This window comes from Bombus huntii, unplaced genomic scaffold (genome assembly GCF_024542735.1).
Source record: "Bombus huntii isolate Logan2020A unplaced genomic scaffold, iyBomHunt1.1 ctg00000179.1, whole genome shotgun sequence".
Lineage (NCBI taxonomy): Eukaryota > Metazoa > Arthropoda > Insecta > Hymenoptera > Apidae > Bombus > Bombus huntii.
The window spans coordinates 42,501-55,000 of NW_026099416.1; the positions used below are offsets into that span (position 1 = coordinate 42,501).

A 12,500-nucleotide genomic window follows, 5' to 3' on the forward strand; every position below is an offset into this window, starting at 1 on the left:
TTCGCTCGCCGCTACTAAGGAAATCCTTGTTAGTTTCTTTTCCTCCGCTTAGTAATATGCTTAAATTCAGCGGGTGATCTCGCCTACTCTGAGGTCGCTTCAACGTCACGACGCGAAACGAAAATTCGTTCGTGTCGTGTTTTGCGTAGACTCGTAGAAAACGAAAGCTCGGAAAGATTCGGTGCGAGAGAAGGTGGTGTGTGTGTGTGTATTTCTCTGTGCGAAAATCGCCTCAAAGAGAAAAAAAATTCGAATAGAAGGAGAACACTCTCTATTCGATATACAATATATATGTATGTATGTATGTACGAGCGTTTTATGCATCTCGCCAAAGTGCCAAACTTCGTTCGTCGTATCATGTTCGAGCTAAGACTCACGCAAGACATCCGTGTAACGATCGTCCGGTTTTTAACGTCCGTCCTCTTTTTCTCCTACAGCCGTTTCTCTTCTCTCGACGATTCCAGCGGTTCCCGGTACGGGAACTCACGCAAGTGAAAAAGCGAGCGAGACGTACCGTCGGGTGGGTGTGTGTGTTCGGGGACTGGACGACCGGCGCGACGTTAGGATGCGCGGTCCAGCGATAGACGACGAAGAGGCATGGGATGACCAACACTCTCTTTTCTCTATTCTCGAAGCGTCGAATTGCCATAAAAAAAAAATCACACGCGCGCACGACATAGTCGTACGCGCGTGTATACCTCGTCTCTCTCAAAGTTTTTTTCTCGAGCCTCGCCAAAGGGGATCGTCTTCTTCCTCGTCTACGATCTCTCCGACGACGACGACCGTACGAACAACTTCGTAACGGACTCACATGCGCATCTTCCTCGGGTACAGAAACGCTGCGGAAAACACCTCGAGCTTGTAGTTACAGCAGCACCCGTGTATAGCCGATCTTAGACACACGCTAGTTCGCACACGCGTTACATATATAATATGTAAGATTTCCGACGAACGTGGCTTTTCGGGAGCCAGGCGCGCGGGCAGAGAGATACACGACGACGGGGAAAATTCGTCCCGATACGAGTACGTGTACTCTCCGATCTCCGCGCGACGCTGGGGATCATACCTCCCTAAGTCGTCAGAGCGCTCGAAGAAATCTCGCGTGTGCGTTCCCGGATCTACGGCTGATACTTTCGGGGCTTGTAAAAAAGCACAGAGCGTGTAAAACGCAACGACGACCCATCGATGCGACGGTCCTCGTTGTTGTCAGTCGCTTTCGCGAAGAGACGGAGTGGGCATTCGATCCCTGGGGCTGTACGAGAGTCTTAAGAAAAGACGGTAGATTATGGCAAAGTTTCGCACGCCATCGAGTTTAGGTTTTTTTTTTTGGTTCTCTCTTCTCTCCTCTCTCGACCGAGTTCCCATATTTGCTTTCTCTCTCAGTCTCGCCAAATATAATATTCTTTTAAGACGACGTCGGGGGCGCGGACCTTCGTGCGTCGAACACCGGCAAACGTAGCATATATCGCCTGATATGAAAAAAAAAATCGGTCACGAGGAGAACACTACGAGTATATACGTTCGATAACCGATACACGAAGCGGTGCATAAGCGGGCGGTCGCCCTCGTAAGGACGACTCACGACGCCGCGAGCACTCACGCAGGTCCGTGACCGGTTCTCTCCGCTCTTATTCGTATCCCTTCGTATACCTTCGTCCGACTCTGAAACGTTCTCTTATAATTTTTAAGAAGAACGACGGCGGGTTGTCAAGGCAAGAAGGGACAGAGAGAGACAGAGGTAGAGTTTCGTAGTCTCCCGTGAACACGATAGATTATATATCGAGCATGCGTACGACTTGCACGGTCTCTGCACGACCGCGACGAACGCCGACGAGCGTCCAACAATCGCTCGTACGTCGCGTATGTTCTCTCCGTCCGCTCTTATTCGTATCCTCGTTCTTGTACCTTCGTCCGACTCTGAAACGTTCTCTTATATAAAGAAGAACGACGGCGGGTTGTTAAGGCAAGAAGGGACAGAGAGAGACAGATACGGAGAGTAACGATACGCAACGCAAGCAGTCTTAGGTTTACGTGAGCAACCCTCAGCCAGGCGTGGTCCAGGAATTGTATCCGTGGACCGCAATGTGCGTTCGAAATGTCGATGTTCATGTGTCCTGCAGTTCACACGTTGACGCGCAATTAGCTGCGTTCTTCATCGACCCACGAGCCAAGTGATCCACCGTTCAGGGTAATCTTTTATAAATTTACAACAGTTCAATACTCAAATGTACTCTTCTCGGTTCTAGCGAAGCCGAGTTCCGTCACGTTCGACCAACGGGAATCGAACGCGCAGAAGTCGCCATAGGATTGACGACACAAAAACGTTCGAAAAAAAAAGAAAACGACGAACGCGCGAAGATACGCGCGTTCGCCGGCCGGGCGTAAAGTACATTATGATATATAACAACCATCGAGATCGAAGCTCCGTTCGTCAGGAAACGACGGGGATATATACACCCGATTCTGAATCCTCTGTACAGCACACGATCTCGCGAACGAGTAAGCACGGTGGCTAGCCCATGTTATATATGTGTTTGATTCTACTCTCTCGTCCAATTATTCAAGAAACAGCGCGCGTGCATCTCTCCATCGTTCGGGTGATAGTAAAGATTCGATGGGATTCGCGCGGCCGTCCGCCTCGAGCGGTCTTTCGTCCCAATATCCAGAAGCAGAGTTTGAAAAACTCTAGCGACGGCACGGGTGTCCGACTCACGACATCGAGGTTTCGAAGCCGGCGATCCCCTCCGAACGGATGGCGACCACGCGACCGACTGAAAGCATGAAAAATCGACGAAAGATAGAACACATCTCCGTTCGGGTGGTGTTTTTTCTTTAAAAAAAAAAAAAAAACAAAAATTCGATGGGACTCGCAGCCATCGTCCTCGCGCGGTCTTTCGTCCCGATATCCAGAAGCAGAGTTTGAAAAACTCTAGCGACGGCACGGGTGTCCGACTCACGACAACGAGGATAGACAGCCGGTCCCCTCCGAACGGGTTATGCGACGATAAACTCGATGAAACTTTAGTCTCGTTCAGGTAGTGTGTGTCTTGTAAATCAAAAATTCGATGGGACACGCATCCATCGTCCTCGCGCGGTCTTTCGTCCCAACATCCAGAAGCAGAGTTTGAAAAACTCTAGCGACGGCACGGGTGTCCGACTCACGACAACGAGGATAGACAGCCGGTCCCCTCTGAACGGTATATTATATATGAGATGATAGACGACAAACTGGATGAAACTTTAAGTCTCGTTCAGGTAGTGTGTAAATCAAAAATTCGATGGGACTCGCATCCGTCGTCCTCGCGCGGTCTTTCGTCCCGATATCCAGAAGCAGAGTTTGAAAAACTCTAGCGACGGCACGGGTGTCCGACTCACGACAACGAGGAAAGACAGCCGGTCCCCTCTGAACGGTATATTATATGAAACTTTAAGTCTCGTTCAGGTAGTGTGTAAGTCAAAAATTCGATGGGACTCGCATCCGTCGTCCTCGCGCGGTCTTTCGTCCCGATATCCAGAAGCAGAGTTTGAAAAACTCTAGCGACGGCACGGGTGTCCGACTCACGACAACGAGGATAGACAGCCGGTCCCCTCTGAACGGTATATAATATACATTATGCGACGGTAGACGATCAACTAGACGAAACTTTAGTCTCGTTCAGGTGGTGTAAAAAAAATTCGATGGGATACGCACGCACGGCTGTCGTCGTCCTCGAGCGGTCTTTCGTCCCAATATCCAGAAGCAGAGTTTGAAAAACTCTAGCGACGGCACGGGTGTCCGACTCACGACATCGAGGCTTCGAAGCCGGCGGCGTTCCCCTCTGAACGAACTTCGGCTAGACTAGTTACGAATCGTTGCTACACATCGTCTTCATCGTCGTCGTCGTCGACATCGACATCATCATCATCATCATATCATCATCATCATCATCATCGGTCATCGTCGCATAGCGGGCCAACATCCACGCGATGCGTCTTCGTTCTAGGTTACCCGATCCACGAGTATGTTACACGTGGTTTCGTTATTTCGAACGAAACGACATACGAAGAGCACACGCCCTTTGGGTAGGAAGCACGTTTCGAGAACGACGAGAGTTTCGATGAAAGAGACGAGAGAAGTCGACGCAGAAGGTATCCATGGATCTTCGAAGAGAACCTTCGAAGATGTATATCGGTATCCTTTCGCTCTGCGCGACTCGCTACAAGTTCTTTCGCTCTCGTCGACTCGTTCTAGACGCTTCGTTCGATCCCAAAGAGGAGTCTTCGATATGTCCCGTTGCTAGGAGGAGAACAAACGCAACACAGACCACGAAACATAGAAGAGAATAGGCGAGCATGATCACTCCGACACGAGGCACTTTAGAGATTTTCTTATTAGTTTGCATGGACTTTTATATTTCGTTTGTACGGTTTCCACGATGCAAATACGAAATACGAGATCGTGACGGCGGGTCTTTCTGTGTACGGCCTCTCGCAGGCGCCACGACTGCATTTCTCTTTACACCTGGTTTCCATCGTAATTTTTTCGTTTGATATCGAGCCTTAACTTTTGTTGGCTCTTTCGAAGCTAGAGTTCCCTTTTATTAGAATTTCATATATATATATATATATTATATGTTATATGTTTTATTCGGAGACGGCGGGTCTTTCTGTTTACGACCTCACGCAGGCGCCTCGAATAAGTTTCATTCGCATTTCGTTTTTATACTTGTATATATATATCTCTTCATCCCGATGATCGAGAGAGAGTGCCACCTTCTCTTCGTATAATTCCGTAGCTGGAGGGTCGTCTCCTCCTTAAGAATATTTCTATTCGTGCCAACGGAGGTTGCCAAGCTCCCTGGCGTTTTCGTTTGTTAAAGTATATAGCTTGTTAATACGTCGTATATACTTTCGTCGATACAGGAGGAGTACGGCTCCTTACCGACCATTGTGATATATATTTCATAGTTTTTATATGTGTTCAAGTCAAATTCTTTTGGTATCGTATCGTTAATGATCCTTCCGCAGGTTCACCTACGGAAACCTTGTTACGACTTTTACTTCCTCTAAATGATCAAGTTTGGTCATCTTCCCGGTAACATCGGCAATGCTTATCACATTGGCCGCGCACCAGTCCGAAGACCTCACTAAATCATTCAATCGGTAGTAGCGACGGGCGGTGTGTACAAAGGGCAGGGACGTAATCAACGCGAGCTTATGACTCGCGCTTACTGGGAATTCCTCGTTCATGGGGAATAATTGCAAGCCCCAATCCCTAGCACGAAGGAGGTTCAGCGGGTTACCCGGGCCTTTCGGCCAGGGAAAACACGCTGATTCCTTCAGTGTAGCGCGCGTGCGGCCCAGAACATCTAAGGGCATCACAGACCTGTTATTGCTCAATCTCGTGCGGCTAGAAGCCGCCTGTTCCTCTAAGAAGATTTGTTTGTACGTTGGTAGTAAAAACCCACCGACCGAAGCCGGGGGCCTTCGAGATACCATAAGTTACGTCTATTTAGCAGGCTAGAGTCTCGTTCGTTATCGGAATTAACCAGACAAATCGCTCCACCAACTAAGAACGGCCATGCACCACCACCCACCGAATCAAGAAAGAGCTATCAATCTGTCAATCCTTCCGGTGTCCGGGCCTGGTGAGGTTTCCCGTGTTGAGTCAAATTAAGCCGCAGGCTCCACTCCTGGTGGTGCCCTTCCGTCAATTCCTTTAAGTTTCAGCTTTGCAACCATACTTCCCCCGGAACCCAAAAGCTTTGGTTTCCCGGAAGCTGCCCGCCGAGTCATCGGAGGAACTTCGGCGGATCGCTGGCTGGCATCGTTTATGGTTAGAACTAGGGCGGTATCTGATCGCCTTCGAACCTCTAACTTTCGTTCTTGATTAATGAAAACATTTTTGGCAAATGCTTTCGCTTCTGTCCGTCTTGCGACGATCCAAGAATTTCACCTCTAACGTCGCAATACGAATGCCCCCATCTGTCCCTATTAATCATTACCTCGGGGCTCCGAAAACCAACAAAATAGAACCGAGGTCCTATTCCATTATTCCATGCACACAGTATTCAGGCGAAGGTAGCCTGCTTTAAGCACTCTAATTTGTTCAAAGTAAACGTATCGGCCCACCTCGACACTCAGTGAAGAGCACCGCGATGGGATATTAGTTGGACCGCCCGCGAGGAGCTAAGCCCACCGATAGGACGTACCACATAATGCCAGTTAAACACCGCGAGCGGTGAACCGACACTGTGACACACAGATTCAACTACGAGCTTTTTAACCGCAACAACTTTAATATACGCTATTGGAGCTGGAATTACCGCGGCTGCTGGCACCAGACTTGCCCTCCAATTGGTCCTCGTTAAAGGATTTAAAGTGTACTCATTCCGATTACGGGGCCTCGGATGAGTCCCGTATCGTTATTTTTCGTCACTACCTCCCCGTGCCGGGAGTGGGTAATTTGCGCGCCTGCTGCCTTCCTTGGATGTGGTAGCTGTTTCTCAGGCTCCCTCTCCGGAATCGAACCCTGATTCCCCGTTACCCGTTACAACCATGGTAGGCGCAGAACCTACCATCGACAGTTGATAAGGCAGACATTTGAAAGATGCGTCGCCGGTGCTAGATGACCATGCGATCAGCACAAAGTTATTCAGAGTCACCAAAACAAACGATGGACGGACAGACGAGCCATCCGCCACCGATTGGTTTTGATCTAATAAAAGCATTCCTACCATCTCTGGTCGGAATCTGTTTGCATGTATTAGCTCTAGAATTACCACAGTTATCCAAGTAAATGTAGGTATGATCTAAGAAACCATAACTGATTTAATGAGCCATTCGCGGTTTCACCTTAATGCGGCATGTACTGAGACATGCATGGCTTAATCTTTGAGACAAGCATATGACTACTGGCAGGATCAACCAGGGATCTTATTCGTATAACAATTCTTATAAATTTCGTTTAAGTTCTCTTCGTGTCGTAGGTGGGACGTAAGCACCGTACGACGAGACTTTTCGTTCTTAAGATAGATATATCTATAAAATATATCTCCTAGCGACGTTCGAGATACACCCATAGTTCAGTAATAATCTTCGAACGCCGCTCGCAGCCACTTTGTAATTCTCAACTCCACCTCCTCTCTTCTCTCTCTCTCTTTCTCATAGTCTTATATAAAATGTTTAGAATCGTACTTCTAAAGGAACATTTCCATAATGCTGTCTTCGTGTAAAAAGACTTATTAGAATATCTTAGCGGTAAAGCACGTATACGCACCTCACGCTGAACGAACAAGCGCGTATCCCAGTGCGTCGCGCTGGACATACCGTAAGAATATTCTTTCAATCGGTAGAACATTTTCGGCAGAAGACATACTACGCAAAGATAGTACGCTCCTACCGCCTCATCGGATACTTCTGCGAAAGCAGAAGTTTTTATAGAAAGCAGACGGTTATACTCTTTTGAATGAATCGATGCTCAGTTAGTACAAGCACACACGCATCTAACAATTTTTGTTAGAATACGTACACACAGGTCACCAGCTTCCCGACTCAGGGGAACCTTGCCACGATATTTGGTCATTACGTCCAGGACAGCGACCCGCGGCGCAGCAGTGTAGAGAAAAAACCAGAACGAGAACGGAGGAACAGTCGAGAAATAGCGTAAAATACACTAAGACTCGAGGAGCGGTGACTGAATTCTCAACCGAGGCCGTAGAATAGCCACGCGCTCAACGCTGTTCCGACCGAACCGTCCGGCTCGACGTCTCTCTTATAGATACGAAAGCGCCAGCCGGAAGGCCGGCGCCGGCCGGGCTAGCGGCCGCGCGCTTACGGTGCAAAACCTCCGTAGCAACGTACCGTTCGGAAGGGACGCTGGAACTTAGTCTCGCGAACGCTCGATCACTACTATACAAAGCCAATATCCAACCATCGAAATACATTACCAGACGTTTTATTAACATAATAGAAATGCATTTTTACCAAAAAATTAATTTTTTTTTTCACCGAAAAATTGCATCAGTAAACATACTCTTTTATCGAATACGGACAAAAAATAAGTTTATAATCAATTACAATACGTTAAAATAAGTAGAAATATGCAAAAAAATATATACCTTGTAACGTTAATTAACGAAAAAATTAGAAAAATATCCCAGTCGTGTCAGTTCGACGAACGCTAATTTTTTGAAAAAATCGATAAAAATGTTTAATCCCGACGTATCTAATAGAGATAGAACGATTCCCGTAAAAAAATTTATACCTTGTAACGCTTTTTAACGAATAAACTCGAAAAAACTTTTTCGCCCTCGGAATTTTTCTAAGTCCCAACGTACCGGCTCGGAATTTTTCTATGTTCCAACGACCGGTCGTGTCGGTCCAAACGTTTTTATATCCGTCTGCCGACGATATAAACGCTTAATCCCGACGTATTTTATCGAGTTATAACGATTTCTTGAAAAATATTCGTACGTTATAACGCTTTTTAACGAATTAATCGAAAAAGAGTGTTCGGTCCGAAAATTTTCTAAGTACGAACGACCGGCCGCATAGGTCCGTTTTTAAAAATCGTTCTCGGACGGAAATAAACCATTAATCCCGACGTATTTCGTCGAGTTACGTCGATTTATGCAAAAAAATTCATACCTTGTAACGCTTTTTAACGAATAAACTCGAAAAAACTTTTTCGCCCTCGGAATTTTTCTAAGTCCCAACGTACCGGCTCGGAATTTTTCTATGTTCCAACGACCGGTCGTGTCGGTCCAAACGTTTTTATATCCGTCTGCCGACGATATAAACGCTTAATCCCGACGTATTTTATCGAGTTATAACGATTTCTTGAAAAATATTCGTACGTTATAACGCTTTTTAACGAATTAATCGAAAAAGAGTGTTCGGTCCGAAAATTTTCTAAGTACGAACGACCGGCCGCATAGGTCCGTTTTTAAAAATCGTTCTCGGACGGAAATAAACCATTAATCCCGACGTATTTCGTCGAGTTACGTCGATTTATGCAAAAAAATTCATACCTTGTAACGCTTTTTAACGAATAAACTCGAAAAAACTTTTTCGCCCTCGGAATTTTTCTAAGTCCCAACGTACCGGCTCGGAATTTTTCTATGTTCCAACGACCGGTCGTGTCGGTCCAAACGTTTTTATATCCGTCTGCCGACGATATAAACGCTTAATCCCGACGTATTTTATCGAGTTATAACGATTTCTTGAAAAATATTCGTACGTTATAACGCTTTTTAACGAATTAATCGAAAAAGAGTGTTCGGTCCGAAAATTTTCTAAGTACGAACGACCGGCCGCATAGGTCCGTTTTTAAAAATCGTTCTCGGACGGAAATAAACCATTAATCCCGACGTATTTCGTCGAGTTACGTCGATTTATGCAAAAAAATTCATACCTTGTAACGCTTTTTAACGAATAAACTCGAAAAAACTTTTTCGCCCTCGGAATTTTTCTAAGTCCCAACGTACCGGCTCGGAATTTTTCTATGTTCCAACGACCGGTCGTGTCGGTCCAAACGTTTTTATATCCGTCTGCCGACGATATAAACGCTTAATCCCGACGTATTTTATCGAGTTATAACGATTTCTTGAAAAATATTCGTACGTTATAACGCTTTTTAACGAATTAATCGAAAAAGAGTGTTCGGTCCGAAAATTTTCTAAGTACGAACGACCGGCCGCATAGGTCCGTTTTTAAAAATCGTTCTCGGACGGAAATAAACCATTAATCCCGACGTATTTCGTCGAGTTACGTCGATTTATGCAAAAAAATTCATACCTTGTAACGCTTTTTAACGAATAAACTCGAAAAAACTTTTTCGCGCTCGGAATTTTTCTAAGTCCCAACGTACCGGCTCGGAATTTTTCTATGTTCCAACGACCGGTCGTGTCGGTCCAAACGTTTTTATATCCGTCTGCCGACGATATAAACGCTTAATCCCGACGTATTTTATCGAGTTATAACGATTTCTTGTAAAATATTCATACCTTCTAACACTTTTTAACGAGTTATTTGGAGGGGATCTTTCGGCCTTTTCGTAGCGGTGCGAAAAAATTCTAAGTTCCAACGTCCCAGTCACGTTGGTCCGGAGGATGAAATTTTTCAAAAAAATAAAGTGAAATCGCTACTTTCGACTAGATTTCGTTGAAACATAACGATTTCACACAAAATTTCTATACCTTATAACACTTTTTCCCGAGTTATTTCGAGTTGAACTTTCGGTACTTTCGTAACGGGGCGAAAAAATTCTAAGTTCCAACGTCCCGGTCACGTTGGTCCGGAGGGTGAAATTTTTTAAAAAAATAAAGTGAAATCGCTACTTTCGACTAGATTTCGTCGAAACGTAACGATTTCACGCAAAATTTCGATACGTTATAACGCTTTTTAGCGAGTTATTTCGAGTTGAACTTTCGGTACTTTCGTAACGGGGCGAAAAAATTCTAAGTTCCAACGTCCCGGTCACGTTGGTCCGGAGGGTGAAATTTTTTAAAAAAATAAAGTGAAATCGCTACTTTCGACTAGATTTCGTCGATACGTAACGATTTCACACAAAATTTCGATACGTTATAACGCTTTTTAGCGAGTTATTTCGAGTTGAACTTTCGGTACTTTCGTAACGGGGCGAAAAAATTCTAAGTTCCAACGTCCCGGTCAGGTTGGTCCGGAGGACGAAATTTTTTAAAAAAATAAAGTGAAATCGCTACTTTCGACTAGATTTCGTCGAAACGTAACGATTTCACGCAAAATTTCGATACGTTATAACGCTTTTTGGCGAGTTATTTCGAGTTGAACTTTCGGCCTTTTCGTAGCGGTGCGAAAAAATTCTAAGTTCCAACGTCCCGGTCACGTTGGTCCGGTGGACGAAATTTTTTAAAAAAATAAAGTGAAATCGCTACTTTCGACTAGATTTCGTCGAAACGTAACGATTTCATACAAAAGTTCGATACGTTATAACGCTTTTTGGCGAGTTATTTCGAGTTGAACTTTCGGTACTTTCGTAACGGGGCGAAAAAATTCTAAGTTCCAACGTCCCGGTCACGTTGGTCCGGAGGACGAAATTTTTTAAAAAAATAAAGTGAAATCGTTACGTTCGACTAGATTTCGTCGATACGTAACGATTTCACGCAAAATTTCTATACCTTATAACGCTTTTTCCCGAGTTATTTCGAGTTGAACTTTCGGTACTTTCGTAACGGTGCGAAAAAATTCTAAGTTCCAACGTCCCGGTCACGTTGGTCCGGAGGACGAAATTTTTTAAAAAAATAAAGTGAAATCGCTACTTTCGACTAGATTTCGTCGATACGTAACGATTTCACTGATAATTTCGATGCGTCATAACGCTTTTTCTCGAGTTATTTCGACTCGAACGTTCGAACAGTGGCGAATATTTCAAAGTCCCTGCGACGCAACGATACGCTCTTACGCGTTGCTCGCTCGCTCCGCTCGCTCGAAAAAAAAATAGCCCAACCCAAAACCAATCCCTTTCGCGTTCGTTCTTCGATTTCATCGAAATCTTCGTTCGAACGCTCGGGATCGGTTTTGGGTTGGGCTATATTCGTCCGAGCGAGCGCAGCGAGCGAGCATTTGTCGCGATTATTTTCCTCGTTTTCGTCTCTCTCGTGAAACGGGAAAAAACGTGGAAAACGGGAAAAAAACGGGAAAAAACGGGAAAAAACGCGAAGAAACGGGAAAAAACGCGAAAAAACGTTTAAAAATATTTGAAAAAGCGCGCGCGCGCGCGCGCGCAAGACGAGCTGCGCAGAACGGCGTACCTTAAGAGAGTGTTACCTACTCCGGCGCATACCCGCTGATTCGGAGGTGCGCGCGCAGCGGTAGCACGAGCGGCTAAGTCCAGCGGCGTATTGCTTTTTACTGGCACGCGACAAAGTTGCAGCGGCGTATCGCTTTCTATTCGTGCGTCTCGTTGTTTGATTTAAAGGAAAAAAAAAAATCGCTACGCACGACCATCGGCCGTACGTAGCGAAATTATTTTTTTTAACCGCAGGAGACAAAGTCCCAGCGGCGTATTGCTTTCTGTTTGTACGCGACTAAGTCCAGCGGCGTATTGCTTTTTACTCGCACGCGACTAAGTCCAGCGGCGTATTGCTTTATGCTCGTACGCGACTAAGTCCAGCGGCGTATTGCTTTCTGTTTGTACGCGACTAAGTCCAGCGGCGTATTGCTTTTTACTCGCACGCGACTAAGTCCAGCGGCGTATTGCTTTCTGTTTGTACGCGACTAAGTCCAGCGGCGTATTGCTTTTTACTCGCACGCGACTAAGTCCAGCGGCGTATTGCTTTATGCTCGTACGCGACTAAGTCCAGCGGCGTATTGCTTTCTGTTTGTACGCGACTAAGTCCAGCGGCGTATTGCTTTTTACTCGCACGCGACTAAGTCCAGCGGCGTATTGCTTTCTGTTTGTACGCGACTAAGTCCAGCGGCGTATTGCTTTTTACTCGCACGCGGCTAAGTCCAGCGGCGTATTGCTTTTTACTCGCACG

The 12,500-nt window shown here is 45.8% G+C and overlaps 2 non-coding genes and 1 pseudogene across 2 annotated transcripts; all 3 read right to left on the reverse strand.

Annotated features, from left to right (window-relative positions):
* Window positions 1-97, reverse strand: part of LOC126877514 (large subunit ribosomal RNA) — a 2,917-nt pseudogene extending 2,820 nt beyond the window's left edge.
* A 1,939-nt stretch (window positions 98-2,036) lies between these two features.
* On the reverse strand, window positions 2,037-2,191 carry LOC126877516 (5.8S ribosomal RNA). Its single transcript, XR_007695088.1, has one exon. It is a non-coding gene; the product is annotated as a 5.8S ribosomal RNA (ribosomal RNA).
* Window positions 2,192-4,990: 2,799 nt separating this feature from the next.
* On the reverse strand, window positions 4,991-6,913 carry LOC126877511 (small subunit ribosomal RNA). Its single transcript, XR_007695084.1, has one exon. It is a non-coding gene; the product is annotated as a small subunit ribosomal RNA (ribosomal RNA).
* Between the last annotated feature and the right edge of the window lie 5,587 nt (window positions 6,914-12,500).